Genomic DNA, 23619 nt, shown 5'->3' on the forward strand with positions numbered 1-23619 from the left:
ATGTTATTCTAAGGGATACAAGGAATTATTTGGCTTGAGTTTTTTTTTTTTTTTTGTCTTCAAGGTGCTTATAATGTATCTGGAGACACTAGACAAATATTCAAAACTTAGGGGGAAGTGCAAGGCAATGTACAGTTAGTGCCAAGATCAATGCCGAGATCAATTCTTCAGCTCATAGACCTAGAGAAGCCTGTGTCCTAAAGAGAAAACCACGTCTTAAAGATCCCAAAGGGCTGCAGGAAGGAAGGAAGGAAGGAAGGAAAGTCGCTCAGTCGTGTCCGACTTTTTGCGACCCCATGGACTGTAGCCTACCAGGCTTCTCAGTCCATGGGATTTTCCAGGCAAGAGTACTGGAGTGGGTTGCCATTTCCTTCTCCAGGGGATCTTCCCAACCCAGGGATCGAACCTGGGTCTCCTGCATTGTAGGCAGACACTTTACCCACTGAACCACCAGGGAAGCCAGAGCACTTCCTGATGTCCACCCTCTGGGCAAACAGCCTGGTTTTCAATAACGTTTTTCACCACTCTGTGGTGGCTCAGCAGTAAAGCATCTGCCTACAATGCAGGAGACGTGGCAGGAGCCTCGGGTTTGATCCCTAGGTAGGGAAGACCCCCTAGAGAAGGAAATGGCAACCCACTCCAGTGTTCTTGCCTGGGAAATCCTGTGGACGGAGGAGCTTGGCGGGCTACAGTCCAGAGTCACAGAAGAATCAGACACGACTTAGCAACTAAACAACAACAACACAAGCCCACTCCCTCACACATTGTGAGCTGATTCACCAACTGTCACCAGGGCCCACTCATTACGCAGCAGAAACTACCGCTGCCTTTGATAGAATTCAGTCTGGTTGTCTGGCTCAGTAGAGACGATCTGAGCTTGAAGGAGTAAGGGGAGGAAGTCGAGGCTCCGCTCTTGACCCTCATTCTGGAGGAGAAGGAAGAGGTTAACAAGACAGATGGTTCAGGTCAAGAGCAACCAAAGACTGCGGTCTGAGAGTCACTCATTAGTCAGTTAACTCACTCATCCAGCCTTTACTAAGTGCTCTAATGAGAGCCTATAGCACGGGGGGCGGGGGGGGGGGGGCGGGCAGGGAACCCAGGTACAATCTGTTTGTAGAACGTAAGTTCACCTCAAAAATGCATTCCAATATACATTAAGTGCAGACAAATATTGCTTGATTCCACGTATACTAGGAACCTAGAATAGTCAAATGCAAAGTCAGAAAGTACACTGGTAGATTGCCAAGGGCTGGGGACAGGGAGGGGGAATGGGGACTTAGTGTTTAATGGGGACAGAGTTCAGTTGAGGAAGGTGAAAAATTCTGGAGCCGGATGATGGTGAGAGCTGCGTTAACAATGTGAATGTACTTAGTGCCACTGAGCTGGATGGTGAAATGTGGTTAAAATAGTATGTTTTTATGTTATGTGGCTTTTACCACAATTTTAAAAAAAAACATAAAAATATACCACTAGAGAGACACTTGAGGAGATACAATGATGAACATGATGCACAACGGGGAGACATGATGACTTCTGAAACAGAGGACAAGCATATGTGATGAGCACATATAGAGGAAGTCAGGTGAGGCTTCCTGGAGGAGGTGGCCTTTGACCGTTCAGCCTTGGACGAGGAGGTTGGGGATGAGGTACAGTCTGGAAGGGAGGGTGAAGGAGAGTGCGTTTTCCATGAGGAGGGCACAGGTGAGCAAAGGCAAGACTGGGCAGAGCAGTGATCTCTGCCCCTCGCACAGAAGTGTGCTCGGCTGTGTACACACAAAATCTGCCCTTGGCAGGTCTATAAAACCCAGCCCCATCAAATTAACTATCCACCTAGAGTAATTAAGACAGAGGACTTCAGTTCAGTTCAGTAAGGCAGTGGATCCTTGTCACCAAGTAGGCAGCCACTCACAGAAGACACTGATTGCATGGTGATTAAATCTCCACAAATATGATTTTAATCATATGTTATTTAATATAGAGAGAGCAATGACATTTTCCAGAATAGATGGGCATCTTTACCTGAGCCAGTAAATTATTTCCTACTGACAAGCAGAGACCGTCTCCTAAGCACATTTCCATCTCAACCTAAGTGTTTCCTTCGTGAATGTGCATTCCTTCCCTTCTCTCAGGAGCTAAGTGACGGGTAAGCAGACTTTGCCTGGGGTAACTTTGTTTGATGACCAGCTTGATCCCCAACCCCAATTGTCACTCTATCACATTTCATTGCAGAAAATTTCTGGAAACACCTACAAAGCCAGTACTGCAGAGCTCTCATACCTCTTACTCAACAAGTCTTGGGTCCAGAGAAGCCGAACGTAAGAAATGCAGCACACTGATGATAAACTGCACACCTTACAAAGAGTGTCAGTGTGGCAATCGCTAGAATAGCCCTACGATACCTTAAGAAAGGCAGGAACTGACACCTGTAATCAGAGTTCATTGTCCAATTACATTAGGATAATAACGGTCTGGACTCATTTGTGTTTGTATAAGATGATTTGATTTTCCACACTAAAAGGTCTTTTATTACCAGCCATCAACACCATAATAGCAGTCCTAAATGTGAAAGAAAGCCACTCGAGTTAATCCAGCTTTCTGACTTTATTTCACTGCATTAGCAGGGTCTCCCCAACAGCTGCCACAAGCTGTGCCCAAAGGCAGGAAAGGCACAAACATCCACGACGGATCCCGAGGGAGGAGGGGACTGTCACACAGTGGGGATGTTGGGGATGGAAGGAATAAGAGACGAGGGTGCCTAGAGAACAACCCAGAAGGTTAAATCCACTAGGAAAACACAATGAGAAAGGAGAAGGTGAAGGATGGACAGGGAAAGAAAAGCAAGACAAATAGTGTCATGTGGCTCCCTGCCCAAGACTGTTCTACTTCAGGATCAAAACTGTGGTTTCTGATGCCTTTCCTGGGTGGAACTCTGATCAGGTTAGACCTCCTCCTCCCCTCTTCCTCCAGCAAACAAGGAGAGAAGAGCATCGAAACTCCCATACCACTCATGCAAGGACTTAAATACAGATGGTTTGTGGATCCTATAAAATGTGGAAGGTGTGATGATGGAATAATGATTTTTAAATAAAATTTTCAGAAGACACACATGAGTACAGTTTTTTAAAGCAGTCACTTTGAGAGCACTTGAACTTAATGCAAGGACGGCATGACCATGGTCCTGGGCATTTATGGTGCATCTTTAAGTACTGCCACTTTGGTTCTTTAAAAATATCTATGTACGTATGTATGTATGTATTTTATTTGGCTGTGCTGGGTCTTAGTTGGGGCATGGGAATCTTTTAGTTGCCACATGTGAACTCTTAGGTGTGGCAGGTGGGATCTAGCTCCCCAACTAGGGATCAAACCTGGACCCCCCTTCACTGGGGGCATGGAGTCTTAGCCACTGGACCACCAGGAAAGTCCCACGACTTTGGTCTTAAAACCAGAAATACAGCCTCCAGCCTTGGTAGTGATTTTGGTTCTGATCCAAACATATCTCATGCCGGTTGATCACCTAGCTCATTCATCAGACTTGACTTTCTATGGCATTTAATTGCTTCATAAAAGTGGTCCCACTCTGAGGGAAGCCGGCTTTGTCCCTGCTGTGCACGTGAGAAGAATGGGCTCTGGGCTGCAGGTGTTAGTCCAAGGGAGGAGCTTTCTGAAAGTGACACTGTTGGGAGGAAGCACCAGGCCTCCCAGACGGTTGATTTTAAGGGCACACGACTGGTTTGCTCGCATGTTTGATATGCTTATTTATTTGTATATATCACTTTTGTTTTGAGATGAAAAGCCAGCAGGCCAAGAGTGGAAAGTTATTAAGTTGAGGCTCATTGCCTGCCTCACCGAGGATGCGGAAAGCAGGGTGCAGGTCAGGGAAGGAGAATACATAAAAACAGGAGAGTTTAGAGCGGGCAGGGGGAGGGGCCTTGTCATTCACATGTCTCCTGGCCACCCTCACTTACTCTGCTCTCCCTCATTCAACAAATATTTGTTAAGTGTCTGCAATGGCCGAGTGTGCTAGAGGCTTGGGCACATCAGAGAACAAACCAGGTCAGAATCCTCATCCCCATATATTCTAGGCTAAAAGGTACAGGTGAACAATAATCAATAACATAATGAGTCAATTAGACAGCCTCTTCAGTGGTGTTAAGCGTCCTAGAAAATTTCACACAGAGGAAGCTACAGGGACTGGGCCTGAGGGAAGGCAGTGATTTTAAATGTTTGTCCCAGCTGAAGGTCCAGGAATACCTTCCCTAGCTTCCAACCTCTAAATCTTACTACTCTTTTGTTCTCAAGAGGAAAGGACGCTAGTCACCAAAGAGAAGATTTATTTCTGGTCAAGATTAATTAAATGGCAATGAATGAAGTCATCTCCCTAGAATCGGGCACCACCATTTACACTGGGAATGTAGAGTTCCTTCCCCTCTGGATGCTGTCATCCACACAAGCCTTGCCCACCTCCAGCAATTTGGACCACGTCTTTGGGCAAGGCTTGCTTCACTTCTGTCTTTACTATTGATTCTTTCCTAAAAGTCACCAGTCAGGATAAAGTGACTTCATCATTTACTCTGAGAAACAATGGAAAAGCACTTCAAGTCTGCCTTCCTGGTCTCGAATCCACAGCTATTCTGATTGCCACCAGGTTTGCTTGAAAAGCAAGAAAAATAAGGGAGGAAATCTTCTTCTTCCATAGAAAATGGAAGAATTTTTTAAAGATTAGATGAATTTTTGAAAATCATGTAAGATTTGTCTGATGTGAAAGATAAGAGAGAAATGTTACAGATATGGGGGGGATAGAAAAAAATATTCATTGTTTTGCAGTGTGTTTCTAAGAAAATGCTTTTAAAATATAGAATATTGAGCATCCTGAGTTTGGAAAAGAAATATAACAGTTAAGAAATAATGAGAACCTTCTCTCTTACTATTTTTAACTGTAGGTACTTGCTCGTCCCCACAACTAGAGAGGGAACATCTCAAAATTATCCACGCTGGTGAAGCTTGTGGCATTTAGCTGTGACTCAGCATACCTTCCCTGAATGCATTGCCATGCCATCTCTCACTCTTCATCCAGGACTGATTCTGTACATCGGCCTTAGTAGAAAGCCGCTGTAACAGTGGACTTGCGTATGGAACTGCCCGTGTGATGTGGCTACTTATAATCCTAGTGCTGTCCCAATACAAGCCAGTCCATCCAAGACGAGCCCTGGGCCTCTGGCCTCCACACTCCCCACCCTTCAGATAACAGGCTCCTCCCGGGTCTCTTCCATCCACCCCATTGCCCAGGTCAAGGGCTCATCCTTTCCTCCTTCCCTCCCCAGCTACCAACTTCCCACACATGTCCATGTCCTGTCTGTTTTCCTTTCAATATTTTAAAATTTTTATTTTAACTTTTTATTTTGTATTGGCGTATAGCCGATCAAGAGTGTTGTGATAGTTCAGGTGAACAGCGGTAGGACTCAGTCATAAATACGCTTGTATCCATCCTCCCCCAAACTCTGCCCCCATTCTAGCTGCCACATAACATGGAGAGAGCTCCACATGCTTTAAATCCGCCCGATCCACCACCATCGTCTGGGCCACCACCCTCTGTCTCCCTGACTCATGCCACAGCTCCCCAGCTGGTCTCTCTGCCCTGGTTTTACCTTCCAAATTCCTCGTCCACAAAAAGTTAGAGTGACCTCTCTTCAATCCAAGTTAATTCACATCACTCTCCTGGAATGAAAGTCCCCCTTCCTGCCATGGTTCTCAGGGAGGCTTCCCATAGTCATTGATGCCTGGACCTCCCACCTCTTCCCATCCCTCTGACACGGCCATCAGGCCCTTTGTCCAACACGCCCTTTGTCCAGGACACGTCTTCATCCTGCTCCCTGAAATTCTCTTCCACTCTGGGGCCTATGAACTTGCCTCCCCCCTGTCCCTTATGTCCCTCAGAGCTCTGAACGACTGGCTTTTCCTTCTTCAATGTCGACTCAGACACCCTCTATCTAGAGGAGCCTTTCCTCGTTGACCTGTCCTAAAGTAAAGCCTTACTGGCACCTCACTTCCACTCTTATGCTCTTTGCTGTAACCTTCAGGCTCTGTGAACAGTCTGTGTGTCTGTCTGCTTAATCATTTTCCACTGTCCTCTCCATGAGGGCAAAGTCAATTCCACAAGGGCAAGGACTTTATCATTTTTGCTTCTGTGACCCCAGGTCCTGGCTCTGTGACCAGCATGTAGGAAGTACTTGGTATGCATCGCTAAATAAATGAGTGATTCAACACCAGAATAAAGAAATAGAAAATACTATGGTTTTCTATAGACTTGCATAACTTCTGAATATTAGGTGTAAAATTGACCTCAAAGATCATCTGACCTACATGTTAATTTTTTAAAGACTTCTTTTTGACACTGGCCATTTTTTAAAGCCTTTATTGAATTTGTTATAATATTGCTGCTGTTTAGTTTCTTGGCCAAGACATGTGGGGTCTTAGGCATGTGCAGTTTGAACCCACACAGCCTTCATCGGAAGGCAAAGCCTTAACCTTTGGACCACACCAGGGAAGTCCCTAAACCCGAATGTTTTAATCAATGAGAAAACTGAAGATCAAGGAAGAAGGGTCTAGAATACATACCTACTGGCAACCCCTGGCCCCTAATGACCATCTCAATATTCTCTCCTACTTTAACACTTACCTAAGAAGTGGACTCTCAACTAGTAAGTGTTATATACATGACACCAGCTAAATCTTACCTGATTAATAAATACAGTATCCATTGTTACCAATACTGGACTATTGAAAAGGCCTGTGGTCCCCTTCTCTTTTTCCTTTTCTTTCTTATAAATGAGTCTTTCAGACTATCCTAGCATCTCAGGTGTCTGTCCCCTCACCCCGCCAGGGCTATCCTGGGTCTCAAAATTCCATCTTCTTTCCCCATTATATCCTGTTACCAGTTTATGCTTTAACACACTATAAGCTTCTTAATATAAATTGGAAGATAGTCACCAGATACTGATATGATCCATTTATGGCTAATTCCCAAATGAACCAGTTTTCTAAGGTAATTGGGGAAAAGCCATCATTTCTTCATATCTGCCCCTGGGGGCCACCTGCAGTGAGGGCAGTTGAACACTCTTCTAACTGAACAGGGGAAACAAGTGGGCGTGGGGGGTGATATCTTATACTGAACGGGCTTTACACACATGCTTCTTCCTTCTCTACTGGTACCTGGTGATGTTTTCACCAGATTCTGAATTTTCATTCCAAAGGGCTTTATCATTTCCACATAGTTCCCATTGGTCACAGACAAGCAAGACCAATAGAGATATAATCCTACAGACAGCAGCAAACAAAACATTTCCTGGTGAATTCCAGTCCTGAAAGCCGGAGGCCAAACACGGTGTGACCAGCTAGGAATCGGCTTTTAGCTACCATCAGGTCCCACCAGACAGAACTGGAGACAAGAGATGAGAAGGCTGTACAGGAGCTTGGCTCCATCTAGCAAGGCTGCACGTGTGGATATCACTGCTGCCTTTTCCAGAGTTGTCTTCAGACATGAAACGAGGAGGAGGGGAGGATGAACCTGCATCACACACATTCTGGTGAAGCTCGGAATGACCATAGTCCACAATTCCTGCTGCTTTCCTCTTTCATTTTTTTTCTTGCAACTTGATTGAGATACAATTCACATAACGTATTCATCCATTTCAAATGTGTGAGTCAATGGATTTTAGTTTACTCCCAGAATCGTCCAACCATAGAATATTTTAGTCACCCTCTCCCCAAAGGATCCCTCTACCCTTAGCAGTCATCCTTCAATCTCCACAAACTTGCCCAGACCTACACAATCACTTTCTTCTCCATAGACATGCCAACTCTGCACACTTCATATAAATGGAGTCACACAGCATGTGGTCTTTTATAACCGGCTTTTTTCATTTACTGCCCATGGTTCCGAGGTCCACCGTGTTGCAGTGTGTATCAGTACTTCAGTTCTTTCTGCTTTTGAATAATATCCCATTGGATGGATTTACTACATTTTATTTATCCACTCACCCATGTATCTATGTGTCCATTCATCAGGTATGCATTTGGGTAGCGTGCCCATTTTAACTATGATGTACTGCTACTGTACACATTGCTGTTTATGTTTTTGGTAGATATATTTTTATTTCTCTTAAAAATACACATAGCAGTGGAACTGTTGGATCACATGATAACTGTGATATGATAACTGACAAGTTATCATATGATTACTGTGATAAGTTATCATAAAAGTGTTAGTCCTTCAGACTCTGGCACTCCATGGACTGTAACCCGCCAGGTTCCTCTGTCCATGGAATTCTCCAGGCAAGAATACTCCAGTGAGTTGCCATTCCCTTCTCCAGGGGATCTTCCTGACCCAGGGATCAAACCTGGGTCTCCTTCACTGCAGGCAGATTCTTTACCATCTGAGCCACCGAGGGAGTCCCTAAGTTATTATATGAAAACTTAAACTTTTAAGGAACTGCTGGACATTTTTTGAAAGCAGCTGCACCATTTTACATTCCCATTAATGTGAGGATCCAAATTTCTCTACTTCCTCTCTAACAGTGGTTATTATCTCTCTTTTTTATTACAGCTGTCCTATTGACTACACCAAAGCCTTTGACTATGTGGATCACAAAAAACTGTGGAAAATTCTTCAAGAGATGGGAATACCAGAACAACTGACCTGCCTCCTGAGGAATCTGTATGCAGGTCAAGAAGCAACAGTTAGAATTGGACATGGAGCAATAGACTGGTTCCAAATTGGGAAAGGAGTATGTCAAGGCTGTATATTGTCACCCTGCTTATTTAACTTCTATGCAGAGTACATCATGCAAAATGCTAGGCTGGATGAAACACAAGCTGGAATCAAGATTGCCAGGAGAAATATCAATAACCTCAGATATGCAGATGACACCACCGTTACGGCAGAAAGCAAAGAAGTAAAGAGCCTCTTGCTAAAAGTGAAAGAGGAGAGTGAAAAAGTTGACTTAAAACTCAACATTCAGAAAACTAAGGTCATGGCATCTGGTCCCATCACTTCATGGCATATGGATGGGGAAACAATGGAAACAGTGACAGATTTTATTTTGGGGGGCTCCAAAATTACTGCAGATGATGACTGCAGCCATGAAATTAAGAGGCTCTTGTTTCTTGGAAGGAAAGTTATGACCAACCTGGACAGCATATTAAAAAGCAGAGACATTACTTCGCCAACAAAGGTCCATTTAAGTCCAAGCTATGGTTTTTCCAATAGTCATGTATGGATGTGAGAGTTGGACTATAAAGAAAGAGCTAAGCGCCAAAGAATTGATGCTTTTGAACTGTGGTGTTGGAGAATTCTCTTGTGAGTCCCTTGGACCGCAAGGAGATCAAACCAGGCAACCCTTAAGGAAATCAACCCTGAATATTTATTGGAAGGACTGATGCTGAAACTAAAGCTCCAGTACTTTGGCCACCTGGTGCAAAGAACTGACCCATTGAAAAAGACCCTGATGCTGGGAAAGATTGAAGGAGGGAGGAGAAGGGGACGACAGAGGATGAGATGGTTGGATGGCATCACTGACTCAATGGACATGAGCTTGAGCAGGCTCTAGAAGTTGGTGATAGACAGGGAAACCTGGTGTGCTGCAGTCCATGGGGTCACAAAGAGTCATTGGGCATGACTGAGCAACTGAACTGAACTGAGTAGAAAGTAATATCTCATTATGGTTTTGGTTTGCATTTCCCTAATGATTAGTGTTGTGTGGTGTCTTTTCCTGAGCTTATTGACCACTTGGATATCTTCTTTGGAGAACTGTCTGTTCAGATTCTTTGGTCATTTGTCCAAATGACCCAAAATATTGGGTTATTTGTCTTTATATTAAGAGTTATAAGAATTTGTTCCCTGTTGCTTTCTTGCTAATGATTTTAGATAGCAACTTAGAAAGTAATTAACTTCCAATTAAAATAAATAAATTTATATATTTTTTTAAAAATTTATATTTTACAATGTTAAAAATCATTAGAACAAAATAAGTTTGACTCTTTACCAGAGAATGAAAACACTATGTATAATTTTTCTCATCTCCTACAGTCTCACAGATTCCCATGGACACTCCATTCGTATGTTGCACACTGAATCCTGTGCACGGTCAATGGTCCTATCAGTAAATGGTCAAGACTTTGGGTGAATGGTCCATTTGTTTAACTCCACTAATCCAAAGTATGGAGAGTTTTACGGCTTTGCACAACCATCCAAATCTTTCACTAGTTCTCAGGCAAAATTGAAACCGTATCCATTCGAGATGGGTTAAACTTAAAAAAAAAAAAAAAAGAGCAATAAACATCACAGCCTGCAGCAAGTGTTCAACTGAGTGTAGGCTGAAAGAATGCAATCCACACAGGGCCTTTGCGAGGCATGGGGTTTTAAGCACTTGGCTTGTTTACTTACAAAAGAACATGAAGGGAAAGACTTATTTCCTGCTTGGTCAAAGAGTTGTTGATCTTCTGAAGCCATAGCCAATAACCCTACTATCTTGATGGCTTTGAATGCTTTTCCAGATTAGGATGGGGGAGTGAGGCTCATTTGCAGATTGATAGCCCTAGCTACAAATGGGTCCATTTGCCAGGGCAGGTCATAATATATACATGAGAAGGTTTTTATCTAGTTCTGGGAAGATAAACAGATCTGGGCTATATGTGATTATCAAACCAACTGCTTCCTCACAGATCTAGAAGTATGTTTAAAGTCATTCAGGCAGTAATCCTACTGCTATTGCCTTTAGCATGTACTCTGAAGATCAACTCATTCTTCACATTTCTTATGTTTCTGCTTCTGGCTGCCTGATCTTTGGTCCTTTCTCAGTTATATTCAGTTATAAGTAATGAAAAGGGACAAGACTTCAGCTTATGCAACATATGCATTGTTTAATTGCAGGCAAGTCTGCTTCCTCGTTTAAGGAACAAAGATGCTAAATATAACATGCTCTTCCCCCCTCCTTCCAGGACTGTTGAGAACCTCGAATAGATGATGGAGTTTCTTGCAACATGCAAAACTCCAAACAAATGTTAATGGTGCTGCTGTAACTACTGGGTGACCTCAAATCAACCAATTAGTTGATTGTGCTTTTTCTTTTATTCTTGATAGTACCTGTTAGCATGACATTTTGGAAGAATTTAAACAAATAACTAATATGAGTTGGACATAAACTGCATTTTTGGTCCTTTTTTCTTTTCTGCTAACATAGAACAGAAGAAAATTTGAGGGAACATGACTCTAGATATATGTGTGCATGCTAAGTCACTTTAGTCATGTCTGACTCTTTGTGATCCTATGGACTGCAGCCCACTAGACTCCTCTGTCCATGGGATTCTCCAGGCAAGAATACTGGAGTGGGTCTCCACGCACTCCTCCAGGGGATCTTCCTGACCCAGGGATTGAACTCATGTCTCTGGAGGTTCCTGCATTGCAGGCAGATTCTTTATCACTGAGCCACTGGGGATATTCGGATATTGCTTAATCTGACCCCCCAAAATGGAGGAAAACATACTGGTTGATGGTGGTCCTTGAGGAAGTAGCAAGATAAAGGAGCTGTGTCAGCACCCTCTAGGGTGCACCTGATGGAACCCATTTCTTCCCAGCTCCCAGGGGGTGGAACCAAAATTTCTAAACCTGTTTTTTCCAGGCTAAACTGTCCTCTCATCAACCACTGAAAATGGAATAAAAAAGACAGATCCTGAATGGGTTGGGTTCCTTTTTTCTGGTAAAGAGGAGAAAGCCAAGTAGTAAGTGAAACATTCTGCCTTGAAGAAGTGAGCTGGGTTTTGTTTAAGTCACTAATGAAGAGAGAATCTTGAACGATATCAACCCAAACCAACCCAATTAAATCAAAGATAACTTTCAAAAAGCAATCGGTAATGCCCAACTTGGAAATAAGCCAGAAAAGAGAGGCTGCCTGCATTTATTCCAGTAGAAATGCCACAGGAGTTGAATGACCACAAAGACCATATTTTCCAGGAAATGAAAACCACTAATGGGCATTATTTTGTAATTCAGGTACTTTCTTTCATGATAAACACCTGCTCCTTTTGGAAACAGACTTAATGATGATGATTATCCATTTATATTTTTATACTGCTGAGCCCACTGACAGCACTCAATAAATAATAAATAATGATAATAATAATCTTGATCCAGTCTTTAGGAGGAAGAAATAAGACCCAAAGATTTATTGTTGGCATAGCCTGTAAAAATCGATCTTGCTCTTTAAATAGAAGAAGAGCCTTAAGGGAAGATAATCTATTGATTTATGATTCAAAGAAAATGTAACTTTAAGAATTATAACAACAACAACAACAATAATAATCAATGTCCTATATGGACCATAATAAAAGAAAGAAACAAAGAAAAGGAAAATGCCCAGAATAATAAAAGGCATTATTCTAGGAAAAGAGGAAGATGTCATAAATATTTTTAAATGACTGGAGTCAGAAACAAGACCGGTTCCCAGGTATACATGTCTACTTCTGTTTGCTCCTTGAGCATGTAAGTTGCACAGCTCAGTGATGAGAGAAACTAATACACCTCCATTCACCCCTCTCAGTCCATCTACACTTAAACCCCTTCACCAGAAGAAGCTCACTTCCACTGTTATCAGCAGAGCCCACCTGAGATTTACTTCTGGCCACATCTTCCCAGAATGATGAGGTCATAATGAGTTATAACTCACTGACTCCTCCACATTAATCTGGCCTTCATTCCACCTCCTCAAGTAGGTTCAGAAAACACAAAGTAGCCCCTTCTCAAGATCCTTTGATGATTGCTTATTCCCTACTATGGGGTGAAATTCAAAATCTGTACCAATGACTTGTCCCCACCTTAGCTGGCCAGCTTCACTTTCCACTGTATTTTCTCTTCGGAATCTTTTTCCATTGACTCACTCTGATGACCCCCACACTCCACGGCTCGCCTGTATCTGTGGCTTGTGTCAGGCTGATTCCCATGGGGAATTCACTTCACTACCTGCTGAGATGGATGTGTCTTTAACGTGGAGCTCAAATGCCAGCTCCTTCAGAAAGTCTTTCAAGGTTCTTTTATTTAGTGTTGGTTCCCAATTCCCTGTACCCCAGTGGAATCATAAATGTAGCATTTTTACATTTTTTAAGTTTTTCTTTGCATAAAAGTAAATGCATTGAGAGTTTTCCTCTAGGAGCCTGTAAGACTCCAGAGTGCCTATGCTTTGCATGTAGTAGGAACTTAGTACAGACCTACTTAATCCTACTGCTACAACGAGGAGGACACCCAGAAGGAAAAATGCGAGTATCTTGACATTTTATGATGATGCCTTTTAGAAAAGTCCTGAGCACATATTCACTTAGTTTCATCCAATTATTGACAACCATTTCTCCAATATGTAAATGTCTGCTCACAATTCGTCCATGCGCATAGTGGTCAATAAATGCTCCCTGAAAGCCTGTCGCTAATGTGGGATGAGCACCTGTGAGATGGCATCCTCCACATGTACTGAAATCTCTTGAAATCTCAGCCTGTCCTCGCTCATCTCTCTCTTTCTTTGACAAACTTTTCTCCTGAGTTCTATTTCCAGTACTCATTATGGCACCCAATCAAGTGCCATTGACAAAATCGATGGTTATGTTCTATCATCAATCACACAGTTAACAAAACATCTCGATTGTACCCATATAGGATTAAATTAGTATGGGGAGAAGTAGTAAAGGGTTAAAAGTTATCATAAAAATGGTCTTATCTCCAAGAGGATGACATTTACTGCCATCTATTAAAATCACCTACTCATATGTCTTAACCTTCCGTTTAAATTATAAACTCTATGAGGATAGGGGCTACATTAGTCACCTACATCATTATATTTTCTGGTCCCAAGCTGAGTCTTGACACATACTATATGCTCAATAAATATATTATTTTACCTGAATGAAGTATGCTGTCAGATTAAATTTGCAGTGGCCCTCTGCTGCTCAGTTCCTCTTTTGTGTCTTGTCTGACTCTGTGACCCCATGGACTGTAGCCCACTAGGCTCCTCTGTCCATGGAATTTCCCAAGCAAGAATACTGGAGTGGGTTACCATTTCCTCCTCTAGGGGATCTTCCTGACCCAGGGACTGAACCCTCATCTCCTGTGTTTCCTGCACTGCAAGCAGATTCTCTACCCACCGAGCCATCTGGGAAGCCCAGGAAAGCAACAGCCCCCTAGCTGTAGCACAATGATATGCCAAAATACTTCTTTTCTAAGTGGAAGCAATCCAAAATACTTCCTTAAACTTAAGTGATGAGATCATATAATGTTAAGACACTGATTTGGGACTTGAAATTTATTTGCTAGAAAGTTTACTTTTCAAATATTCATGGGCTGCTGAGATCGGTATACACCTGTGTCTTGGCAAACTGAAGAAAGAAATAAACAGGATCAAGGAAACTAAATGTATGAAGAATAAGGGGACTTAACTAATTCCCGGTGATGGCTTTGGGGTTTACTGCACCAGGTGTGGGATTTTCTGAGCTCCCCAAATCGATTCCACCCTGAGCCTCGCAGGCTATGATGAGTAGACTCCTTAATGGCCTTGAGGCTTTAACATTAGCCTAATACACCATCTGAGCATCTTTTCACTGACTCCTTCTATCTCCTCCGTGGGGACTCCAGTGCCTGGGCTTCCTCCCTCCACCCCATGCTCCAGAGGCTCCTGGAAGTGCTCCTGCGTGCTAATCTCTGCAAAAACAGCAAGGCAGAATCTAACCCTTGGTGAAGGCTATTTTCTAACTTTCCTACTGGGCAGATAGTTTCGTGAGACCAGAGGGGACAGACTGGTAATCTAAGTACCGACTCTGAAAAACCTCCAGTCCTTGAACCAGATGTTCAAGGGCAAATACTTCACTCCTTCCTAGCACTGCTCACTGAGAGAACCACTGGCAGTAAATATCGCTGCCTCCTTTCCAAGCAATGGCTAATGAAATGGCGGAAGAGGGCCATGTTAGTGAGCAGAGTGGAGGGCAATGTTAGTGAGCAGAGTGAAGAACAATGTGGCCCCTGCCAGGGCTGTAGCAAATAAAAGAAAAACTAGTCTGTGAGCCAAGAGGCATGGTCACTGGCCCAGTTGCACTAGGGTGGGGGACTCATGACTGATGAGCTTCTCAAATACCAAAGGGCTGTGTATTTACATGTCTGAGACCTAAGGACCCATTCCTGTAACTTCAGCAACCCCAAAGGCTTCCTGGAAGCTGGTGTGATTCTGTGTGCAGTGTGACATTACTCAAAGACACGGCCTCTCACCTTTTCCAATCAGGTCAGGCTACAGGGGCCACAAAGCCAAGGAAGTCATCAGTTGGTGATGACCGGCCTTGAGTGTGCCATATTGATCCAAATCAGATGTTACCAGAAATGTGCTGTCTTACATTAAACTTCCAGCTTTTCCCACACCGGAAGGTGGAATTCATCATCTACATAATACTTCATGCTGCTCTTCAGTTGTTAAGTCATGTTTGATTCTTTGCAACCCCGTGGACTGTAGCCCGCCAGGCTCCTCTGTCCATGGGATTCTCCAGGAAAGAATACCGGAGTGAGTTGACATTTCCAACTCCAGATTATCTCCCTGACCCAGGGATTGAACCGACATGTCCTGTGTTGCAGGCGGATTCTTTACCACTGAGCCACCAAGGAGGCCCTTATATTATCAGGAAAAGGAAGGAAATAGGCAGTTCTCAACTTTCCTGGAACAAACAAAAGCTCACTGGAGTATCTTTCCAGCATGAGTTCAAAAGATTTCTGTCTTACTCAATAATCTGTATATTGATGGGAATGATGAAACTATTTAAAACTCCTATTCTGTTTTAATTGTTACAGATTCTTCTGTGATAACTTAAAAACTCAGTGGGGAGGTGTGTTTTAAAAACAATATGTGTGCAAAATCCTCAAGAGTTTTACAGTGTTCTCCCAGTCCTGCGTTTAAAACGGGAAATAACTGCTCAAAATTAAATCTGATCACAGATTTACTTTAGTTTACATAGTAGGGGTATTAAGTCTAAGTATGAAAGCAAAGTGTGAAAACAAAATGAAGACTCATTCTTTGCTCAGACTGGATCTGGGGACAGCACGTTAGAGAGGCTGGTGCACTCCAGGAAGGCTGGGGACAGAACACACGCAGAGCTGAGAGAGGCCTCCCCCGGACACTGGACGATGCAAAGATGGGCAGAGTCAAGACAGGCATCACAACTGCCCTTGAGTAAGTACAGCGGCATCGTGTAGACGTGGAAGCACGTTGACTCCATGTGGCTTCTGGGACACAGCTTTGTTAGTGGGTGGTCTTCCCTGGGAGATGGTGGGACTGCATTAGAAGGAGGCTTGTTCCTGAAGCCATGGCACCTAGAGCAACAGGGATGCCCTCGGGTATCTTTGGACAGAAGTCAAGGGGGGGCCTGATGGGGATGCTGCAGAAGATGCGTGCATTGGATCCGGGGCACAGCAGAGGAGCTGTGAGTTTAATTCTAATAATGACAGCGCATGAATCTCTGAAATTCATCTCTTTGTATCTTAAAATAGTTGATAGGAGAAGGTACATAACTCAAAGCACTTAAATCAGGAACCTGCTCCCCCGCACACAGTGTCCAAACAACATGATGGCTAGGAGAAGAGCAGGAATTCTCTCTCAGAGAAAAAATAACACATCTAAAAAAGGAGAAGAGAAAACAATCTTAAGCTGGCTACTTGACAACAACAGGAGGCTCTGGTTTATACAGTTTGAGGCACAGCTAAGTCTTGAAGGGCAGAAGAAATTCGGGAAAAGAATGAGACTAATTTGACCTATGCAGGAGGTGGAGGATGGATGGAAGAGGGTCTGCTAAAAGCAGAATTCTTTAGATCTGAGGACAGTCTCTTGCTTACAATTAACTCTGGGGGAAAACAGAGAAAATAGTTTTATGTCTATTTGTTGCCTTTAGACATGATCTTTGCTTCTATTATTGTTTTATAAGGAATCTTTTTTTTACTTATTTTTAGTTTTAAGAGAATTTTATTGTAAAATAGGAAGGTTCATATGTCATTGCTCCAACACAGATCCATGACTCCCGTCACCTAGTGATGGAAACCCAATAGCATGGAAGAGAGGGAGACAGCAGCCAGATATGAGAGCTCTACCCCTCAAGCAGCAGAGAAAGCAACTGCCATGCCAATTTCAAGAGACCTTGGCTCTCCCACACATGTTCATCCTGACCAAGGATTTCACAAAGGATGAAAAGTCCAAGCTGCTTTTCTAAATTAACAGATCCATCATTTCTAATGCATACTTTTTTCTTTTTTTTTTTAATTTTTATTTTTTTAACTTGAAGTATAGTTGATTTATACTACTGTGTTAGTTTCAGGTGTACAGCGAAGTGGCTCAGTTTTAAATATATATTTATAAAGTGTGTGTGTTATATATCTGTGTATACATATATCACATATTTAATTTTCATTGCAGCACTATTCACAACAGCCAAGACATGGAAGCAACAGGAATGTCCATCAACAGATGAGTGAATAAAGAAGAAATGGAACATACATACAATGGAAAACTACTCATTCATAGAAAGAATGAAATAGTGCCTTTTGCAGCAACACGGATGGACCTAGACAGTATCACTGAGGGAAGTAAGCCCAAAAGAGAAAGACAAATATCATATGATATTGCTTATGTATGGAACCTAACAAAAGATACAAATGAACTTTTTACAAACAGGAAAGAAGCTACAGACATAGTCCAAACTGCTTTTAATTGTAGGTTTCAATAACTAGCAAGTTTGTTATCACTCTTTTTTTTTTATTTTAGAAGGGGGTAAAATTATGACGGTCTCCAAGCATGAAGGCTGTAGACTAAACACCCAGGATGCTAACTTTAGAGCTGGCTGTGGTCCAGTGACCTTGTCCAGTTCATGACCAGACCCCAGCTTTCTCACGTGTAAAGTGGCAGGGGTTGGGGTGGTTTCTGAGACTCCAACTCTACATTCATTCAAAGAAAGCTATCTCTGAGAGGCAGAGGCTCCAGAGGCATGCGGTGCAGCAGACAGCCTCTCAGAAGATGATACCACAGAGGAAGAAGGCAGACTGTCAGATGCAATTTCCAGGCCCTGGCTTCTGGACACAACGCTGACACTGTGATTATCTTGTAATCTGAGGAAGCTAGACCTTCCGACAATGTCCCTACCCCTCCTCTCGCTCCACTGCAGCAGTACTGAACCCGTGATGCGCTGGGTCCTGGCTGGACGTCAGGTCTGCACATTGTCTATTCTTTGGCCCTCGAAACGATTCCCGTGCTTTCCCTACCAGTCTGCTTCACATCCCTCAGCAGGTGATTAACACCTCACCCACATTTGACAGCCAGGCAGGTGAAGCACCCCCACTCTGCTCTCCCACCTTCTCTCCTTCCTGAGTGCCGGGAGCACCCTCCACCCTGCATCCAGAGGGCGCGTCTGCTGCTGCACCTGCTGGCCTGATGACAGAGCCCACTGGGGAAGGAGCCCTGTCTGTCCTGCTCTCTCTGTGCCCCAAGTCCTCAGCACACTGCTGGCTCTTGGGAGGTACTCAGCAAACACTGCCCTGTGTTGGGTTGTGTTGCCTTGTGTAAGTACTGTGCTGTGGTGTCAAGCATCAGTACACTTGTGGGTGGATTAAGGGAGGGAAGATCTGTGCCATGTGTATTTTGCATGCCATTGTGGAGGGCCAACCCGGCCAGTGTGGAGAGAGCTCTGCGTCCCTCTGGAGGCGACCCTGGATGTGGCCAGAGCAACTCATCAGGCCTCTCCTAGCCATGCCATCTTTGCATGAATGGTTGGGGATGATAAAGTTAAATGAAGTATGTCAGTAGGGCCTCACAAACAGAAGCCGGCACTGGTTATCCATATATGCACACTAATGAACACAGAATGGGAAAACGTTATCTTTGATGCACACCGGACACACGCCTCACCTGCTCTTTCCACTTTCCCAGCTGCTACACTCCACACACTGTTTCTTTAATGCAGGAGTCTGTACATGCCTGGCCATCCCAGAAGGATGCCTGTGTGAATAGAGGATGCTAAACAACTGAAAAAACGTTTTATCTAAATCAGTGGCTTTTCTAGGACCAAAGGTGTGTAGCAAGGGCTGCAGCAGGTTCAAGTTCAGAGGATGGGGCTCCCCATACCCTACAAATCATGCCACCCCCTGGTCACCAGTTCCAATTGCTCACAGGGAAGTCTTGCTTTCACATCTCCATAGATGTTTAAGGACCAACCCATCCACAAATTTGAAAAACTCAGCAGTGGCCACAGAACTGGAAAAGGTCAGTTTTCATTCCAATCCCAAAGAAAGGCAATGCCAAAGAATGCTCAAACTACCACACAATTGCACTCATCTCACACGTGAGTAAAGTAATGCTCAAAATTCTCCAAGCCAGGTCTCAGCAATACATGAACTGTGAACTTCCAGATGTTCAAGCTGGTTTTAGAAAAGGCAGAGGAACCAGAGATCAAATTGCCAACATCCACTGGATCATCAAAAAAAAACAAGAGAGTTCCAGAAAAACATCTATTTCTGCTTTACTGACTATGCCAAAGCCTTTGACTGTATGGATCACAATAACCTGTGGAAAATTCTGAAAGAGATGGGCATACCAGACCACCTGACCTGCCTCTTCAGAAACTTATATGCAGGTCAGGAAGCAACAGTTAGAACTGGACATGGAACAACAGACTGTTTCCAAATAGGAAAAGTAGTACATCAAGGCTGAATATTGTCACCCTGCTTATTTAACTTATATGCAAAGTACATCATGAGAAACGCTGGGCTGGAAGAAGCACAAGCTGGAATCAAGACTGATGGGAGAAATATCAATAATATCAGATATGCAGGTGACACCATCCTTATGGCAGAAAGTGAAGAGGAACTAAAAAGCCTCTTGATGAAAGTGAAAGAGGAGAGTGAAAAAGTTGGCTTAAAGCTCAACATTCGTAAAACTCAGATCATGGCATCTGGTCTCGTCACTTCATGGGAAATAGATGGGGAAACAGTGGAAACAGTGTCAGACTTTATTTTTTTGGGCTCCAAAATCACAGCAGATGGTGATTGCAGCCATGAAATTAAAAGACGCTTACTCCTTGGAAGAAAAGTTATGACCAACCTAGATAGCATATTGAAAAGCAGAGACATTACTTTGCTGACTAAGGTCCATCTAGTCAAGGCTATGGCTTTTCCAGTGGTCATGTATGGACGTGAGAGTTGGACTGTGAAGAAAGCTGAGCGCTGAAGAATTGATGCTTTTGAACTGTGGTGTTGGAGAAGACTTTGAGAGTCCCTTGGACTGCAAGGAGATCCAACCAGTCCATTCTAATGGAGATCAGTCCTGGGTGTGCCTTGGAAGGACTGATGATAAAACTGAAACTCCAGTACTTTGGCCACCTCATGCAAAGAGTTGACTCACTGGAAAAGACTCTGATGCTGGGAGGGATTGGAGGCAGGAGGAGAAGGGGATGACAGAGGATGAGATGGCTGGATGGCATCACCCATTCGATGGATGTGAGTTTGAGTGAACTCCGGGAGTTGGTGATGGACAGGGAGGCCTGGCGTGCTGCAGTTCATGGGGTTGCAAAGAGTCGGACATGACTGAGTGACTGAACTGAACTGAACTGAACCTGAGAACTACAACAATAAAGTATTTTTACCTGTAAAGCTGCCCTGTGTCCTCTCCCCATGACTGACTCACATTACAGTTTCATTTATCAAGAGTCTTTCCTGAAAACTCTCTCTTCCCCCAAACTATGCCATGTCCTCACTGCACACTCTGACAGCATCCTGTCCTTTTCCATCATATCAATTAATCACAGCCGTAATTAAATTATTACGGTGAAATTCTTTGTTTAATGTTGATTTCCCTTGATGGATTAAAATCTATATGAGAGTAGGGACTGTATAATATGTGTTTACCCCTAGAATCCCAGTATCTAGCATGACAGGTGGAACAAAAGAGACGTCCAGCAATCATTTGTTAAGTGGATGAATATGAAATGATACCATTTCCCAGTACTGAGAGGTTCAAGAATGAAAGACTCACATCACACATAAGAAAAGTCACACTTGTCCACTGTCCGAATCTACATTTTAGGATTAAAATAGAAATGTGAGTCTGTATGCTCTAGGATGTGGCTTCCCAGGTGGCACAGTGGTAAAGAGTCCACCTGCCAATGCAGGAGACGCAGGAGACGTGGGTTCGATCCCTGGGCTGGGAAGATCCCCTGGAGGAGGAAATAGCAACCCGCTCTAGTATTCTTGCCTGGAGAATTCCAATGATGGGGTCCCTGGTGGGCCATAGTCCACGGGGTCCTAAAAAGTCAGACACGACTGAGCGACGGAGCACCACACACAGCATACCCTCAGACAGAGTCTGACAAAGAGCACACCCTTCAAAATAGATATATAGGGGCAAATATTACCAATTTGAGTTTGGAAGACTCCATATTATTCTTCAAAGGGAATGTTCTAGTAGAACAGATAACTCAGTATCTTCTAGATATTTGGCTTCCGGTGTGTCTGACTTCCCCGGATCAGGACTTCCTGCAGAGGAACGCTGCGGACCTTGCTCTGCAACCACCCTGCACCCGTCACAATGCATGGCAGAGAGCAAACTCGCATGAAGTATTTGTTGATCGAGTGCATGAAGGAACCAAAGATAACCTAGAGAAGTAACTCAAGAAAATGAGCCCAGATTGTAAGGCTGAAGTCAGCTCTCCATTAGTGCCTTCACACGAGGTGTACGGAAACAAAATATGTCTGTTTCTAACAGTCTCACCTCTATTGATTATTAATAAATGACTTCCATAACAAACATAACTTTTCTCATTCTCAAGTGGTAGCAACCACTGTGATAAATCGAGGAGAAAAAAAATAACAGTTTCCTAGAAACAGGTGTCTTTCAACTTGGCCTAAGGATGCATGCATGCGTGTGCGCGCAGGCGCGCGCACACACACACACACACACACACACACACACACACACTCAGGGGTGTCTCAAAGACAATCCACACAGTCTCTCTCTCTACATAGGTCTGACAGAGGAAGCCCGATCAGGATGTGCCTCATCTGGCCTGGCTGTCCCTCCCCGTTTGATTCATTATGGGGGAAATGAAGTCCATTTCCAAGCAACTGGGAGACTCACAGTAATTGGGTTCTCCAAAGCCTTTGCCTTAATTTGCTCAAGTTGTATTTAGTTTCAGAAAATTGGGTCTTAGCAGCTGATGGACAGATCATAAAAACGAAGGCAAACGCACAGCGGCGATGGAGACGAGGCGGTTGCCCGGCTCCCCTCCTGGTGTCCCTGTCCCCACCTGCCCCTCCCTTCCTTCTCCCTTGTCCCAGGTTTTTCCCACTGGAGGGAGTCGCCTCGCCCGCCGACACAGCAGGGCTCCTGGGACAAGCCTCCTCTCCCTGTGAACTTCCCTCCCAGCCTTTGGTTGGGGGAGCCTGTGTGCAGTGACTCTGCTCTGACTGACCCTCTTTCCTCACGAGTGAAGTCATGGAAACTCGACTCAAAGGTATGTTCCCTTTTGTCACCCTCTTCACTCTCAGCTCCACCACAGTGAGAATGCAGAAGGGAGTGTCTTTAGAGGAGTCAGGGGTTTCTACATGTATTAGGTTTTCTTATTATTTGGGGGATGGGGTGGGTGGTGAAATGTGAAATGGAATGAACTTTTCTCTGCTGCTGCTGCTGCTGCTAAGTCGCTTCAGTCGTGTCCAACTCTGTGCGACCCCATAGACGGCAGCCCACCAGGCTCCCCCGTCCCTGGGATTCTCCAGGCAAGAACACTGGAGTGGGTTGCCATTTCCTTCTCCAATGCATGAAAGTGAAAAGGCAAAGTGAAGTCGCTCAGTCGTGTCCGACTCTTAGCGACCTCATGGACTGCAACCAACCAGGCTCCACCGTCCATGGGATTTTCCAGGCAAGAGTACTGGAGTGGGGTGCCATTGCCTTCTCCAGAACTTTTCTCTAGTGTAAATCAATCTGGATCCTATCTCAGAAAGACTAAGATTCAAATTCCACTTCTACTCCCTGAGAGATGTATGATGTTGGTACGTTTACTTAACTTCTCTGAACTTGCTTTCCTGGATAAACCACTTTTATGAGACTTCTGGAGATGAAGTGAAAGGCTTGGCCAGAACAGGTGCACGGGGAGAGAGCTGGGTTTCTTACAGTGTGTGTTAGTCGTGTCCAACTAACACGCTTAGTCTTGTCTGACTCTTTGTGACACCATGGACTATGTGGGTTCCTCTAATTGCTTGTCCCTCTTCCAAATTTTAATCATCACCATCATTTCCTTATTCCCATAAGAAGAGAGGGTATCCCTAACAGCAATAACAAAAGGAGATACACAGGACAACTCTATGAACTGCAACTACCCCTCATCAGAGATGAAATGAAGCCTCATCCCAAACGGAGAGCTGCCTGCTGCAGCCTCAGCTTGCTAGTTACTCACTGATGGGTGAGCTTTTCTGAAGTAGTCAAACATCCTTGTAGGTTCTGAAAATTCAGGGATGATTCCTTCAGGCTCCACCTTCTGATGATGGTTATCTGGAGCCCAAGGAGCAGGGTGGCA

General features: G+C 44.0%; 1 non-coding gene across 1 annotated transcript; it reads right to left on the bottom strand.

The window, feature by feature from the left end:
- Positions 1-385: 385 nt before the first annotated feature.
- Positions 386-457, bottom strand: TRNAC-ACA (transfer RNA cysteine (anticodon ACA)). Its single transcript has one exon. It is a non-coding gene; the product is annotated as a tRNA-Cys (tRNA).
- Between the last annotated feature and the right edge of the window lie 23162 nt (positions 458-23619).

This window comes from Capricornis sumatraensis, chromosome 8, assembly GCF_032405125.1.
Source record: "Capricornis sumatraensis isolate serow.1 chromosome 8, serow.2, whole genome shotgun sequence".
Classification (NCBI taxonomy): domain Eukaryota; kingdom Metazoa; phylum Chordata; class Mammalia; order Artiodactyla; family Bovidae; genus Capricornis; species Capricornis sumatraensis.